Below are 3842 nucleotides of genomic sequence, written 5' to 3' on the forward strand. Positions count from 1 at the left end.
AATTCAAAAGCAGTGGGATGTCACTGCTCTGTCTCTGCCCATCTCCCAGCCTCTGCAGTCCTACCCCTTCCATAGTCTAGGCTTCCTGGACTCCCATGCCCAGCATCAGCCCTATCCCCATCTTAGGGAGCCATCCTGAACATAGCCAGGAAGGACCTCCGCAGCCTCGTACTCTGACATTGGGATCACATTACTCTTCAGATTCTTACTCTGTTTTGCTGCAGATCTAAGCAGGGCTTCTCTGTGCCTAGTGACACAAACCTTCTAGCAACCTGCTACTCGAAGTGTGGTTCAGGGACCAGCAGCGTCAGCATCAGCTGGGATCTTGTTAGGAATGTAGACTCTTAAGCTCCACCTCAGCCTCCTTGAATCAGAATTTGCATTTTTATAAGATTCCCAGGTGATTCGTATGCACATTAACTTTTGAGGAGCACTGATCTAGAACCCAGTTCCTACTCTTCCCACCCTAGTGACTACCTGTAGTCTCGAACACATCCCTGAGGTACATGCTTCCCTGATGGTGGCTGCTGGCTGCCAGTCCACCTGCTTGTTTGGTCTTGTCAGTACCACCTGCTCCAAGAATGGCCATTGCTGTACTGGGCTCAACTCTTTCCAAACTTTTTCATCTCCTCTCAGATGGCCCAAAGCTTGTGTTTCTCCTGCTTTGCCTACAGTTGTCTGCCTTGTTGATCTTTGGAAACTATGTGTTCAACTTCACTCTCTTCCAATACCTGTAGCTCTGCATCCACCTGGTGCCTGCCCACTCAATCCACCGATCCTGAATGTTAACCAATCAATGCTCTGACCTAACAAAGATCTTTAAGTTATTAAGCTGAAGAATTCCTTTGAAATGGTTTTATGAAACTTCCCAAATGATTATCACCTAAAAAAGACTAAACAAAGTTTTAGAGTTTTTTTTTTTTTTTAAATGTGTTTCTCAGGGAGCTACTGAGAGTGCAAATGAAATACATGTGTAGAAGAACTTGGCTTTAAGGCTATTAAAGTCACTTAGGTATAATTAGGATGTACATAATTAAAGAGGGAAGAACATAAAAATGAACACAAAATAAAAATATCCCTAGGATGAAAGATACCATAAACAAAGATAAAAAGACAAGAATTGGTCTGGGAGAAAGTATTTGCCACATATTTAAAAGACAAATGAATAATATCCTGTATATATAAAGAGCTCATATAAATCAATAAGAAAAAGATAACAGCTCAAGAGCAGAAAAGCAGACAATATGAACAGGCAATTCACAGAATAAGAAAAGCCAATAATCCATAAAACAAAAGAATGAATGTTCAACCTCACAAGTAACTGGGAAAATGAAAATAAAACAATGTGATATTATTTTTCATCCATAAAATTGACATTAACTAAAAGTATGGATTATAACCAGTGAAGGTAAGGGTACAATAAAACAGACATGCTCTTATACTGTTGATGTGAATGTAAACTGTTATAGCCTTTTGGTAGGTTATTAAATTATAACTGTATTTTTCAAAATACAAATATTTATACCCTCTGACTTCTTTGCAGTTCCACTTCTGGAAACCCCTATTAAAGAAATATGCATACATGTTGCACAAATATGTACAAGAATGCATGTATGTTAATTGTAGCATAACTTTTAATTATGAAAAATTAGAAAAAACCTAAATGCCTTTCAATAGGGAAATAAGTAAGTATAGCCCCTTAATATTATAGAATATTCTGCAACTTTTATAAAGAAGGAATTATACATATAAGTTTAGAGAGAAAGGTATACTAGAGGTTGGAGACAAGTTTTTGCTTAGACCTCATTTTACACACACAAACACACAGACACACGATGGTACTTTAAAAAGTTCATGAAAAAATTGAATTACAAGATAATACAAATCTTTCCATGAACCTTTTGAAGACTCCTCATATATATATTATAAAATGTGTAATATATATATATTACAAATATAATATGTTACATATATATTTTATATATATATATCTCCGAGATATGTAATTTGGTTGAAAAGTAAGTCACAAAATAATATCCACAGGGCAGTTCCATTTATATTAAAAAATTACACATATTATATATATATATATATATATATATATATATGCATCTGTCTACATATGTATGTACATACATTCATGCATATAGGTAAAAACATTGAAAAAGAGCTAGAAGTACACGTAAAATGGTGAATTAGTCTTGCAAGGAGATGGAAGTTAGGGTAAAAATGCAGTACTTTCATGATTTGTTCTATAATCTTTGTGTTGTTTAAATCTTTATAGTGAGAATATATGTAATAAGTGTATAATAAGAAAAAGCAATAGAGAAAAATAAAGAGGAAAGCAAGAAAGACAGCTGATAATAAGGAGCAATATTATATTATCAGGATAATAATTACTGTGAGAAAATTGTAAGAAGATACAGGCAAGCTCCTCTGGAAGCCACATTTTCCCTCATCTGACAGTTCCCACGGGGTGGAGAGAATGGGGGAGGGGTGCAATATCTTTTTTCTAAGATTCTTCTGGCTTGAAATTCCATGTCAGGACAGCTGCTTTGAAAGTGTTTTGCAAAGTGGTTGTGCCACTTTTTTCCAGTTGCTCTTCGTCCTTTCTAACATGTATGAAGTGGTATTTCCTTATGGTATTTCCCTAATGACTAATGATGATGAACATCTTTTCATGTGCTTATTTGCAATCTGAAATGGATCAAAGACCTAAATTCAAAACCTAAAATCATAATATTTCTAGAAAAAAATATAGGAACTAATCTTTTTTATCTTTAGCTAAGCGAAGATTTCCTAGGATGACAAAATCTCACAAAACAGTAAAAGAAAAACGTTGTAAATTGGACTTTATAAGAATTACAATTTTTCTGCTCTTTGAAAGATACTATTGAGAAAGTGAAAAGATAAACCACAGACTGGGAGAAAATATTTGAAAATGCCAATCTGCTAAAGGCTTTGTATCCAAAATATACAAGGAGCTTTTACATCTCAATAAAAAGAAAACAACCCAGAAGGAAATGACCAAAAGATTTGAACAGGCACTTTAGCTACTTTATTTAATTATGACTGAATTAACAATGAACTATCTTTCTCTGGGTATTTATTTAGTAAATAGCTGGTGATTAGAGTCCCATCCAGATGTGGTTATTTTTGTTATAATAAATGTCCTTTTATGGTTCTTCTCTGGAATTTGTAATAAAAAGTGATTTGCTTGAGAATGTCTTGTTTTTCACTACAAATAAATAATTAATTGAATTCATAAACACATATTTTAAAGTATGTTCAAGTAGAAACATTCTACACAACGTGTTACCTAGCTTTGTCATTCCCTCCTTGACAAGAGATTTTAGTAAACATTCTATGGACAAGGATGATTAGTAAAGTCTCAGTTTCTTTTTGCTAAGCTTTCCACTTCCCCTGTGTTTGGTAAAGAAGGAAATTAAAGTATAAATCCATCATTTCACCCTTTATTTTGGAACAGATGGTGGTATGGTCTAATACACTAATGGTATTACCATTCAGTGGTCAAGTGCCTACATGGAATCAGTGAGAATGTTTCAGAGGAACTTCTGGAGGATGATATTTCTTAACCAACATAGAGTCCAGAAAGTACCATCTTTCTTCATCTCTAACTCTTGGGGTCCACATACCTTGTGGCAACCCTTCCAAGAGGAGAGTTATCCATGAAACCCACTCTCTTGTATCCTTTCCCTTTTCTCCCTCCTCCCCAGCTTTTTCATCCTATTCAAATATTTACTTCCTCCTTTAAATTTTGTCTTTTTTTTTTTTTTTTTTTTTTTTTTTTTTTTTTTTTTTTTTTTTTTTTTTTTTTAAAA

The sequence above is a fragment of the Galeopterus variegatus genome, unplaced genomic scaffold, assembly GCF_000696425.1.
Source record: "Galeopterus variegatus unplaced genomic scaffold, G_variegatus-3.0.2 Scaffold543, whole genome shotgun sequence".
Taxonomy (NCBI): domain Eukaryota; kingdom Metazoa; phylum Chordata; class Mammalia; order Dermoptera; family Cynocephalidae; genus Galeopterus; species Galeopterus variegatus.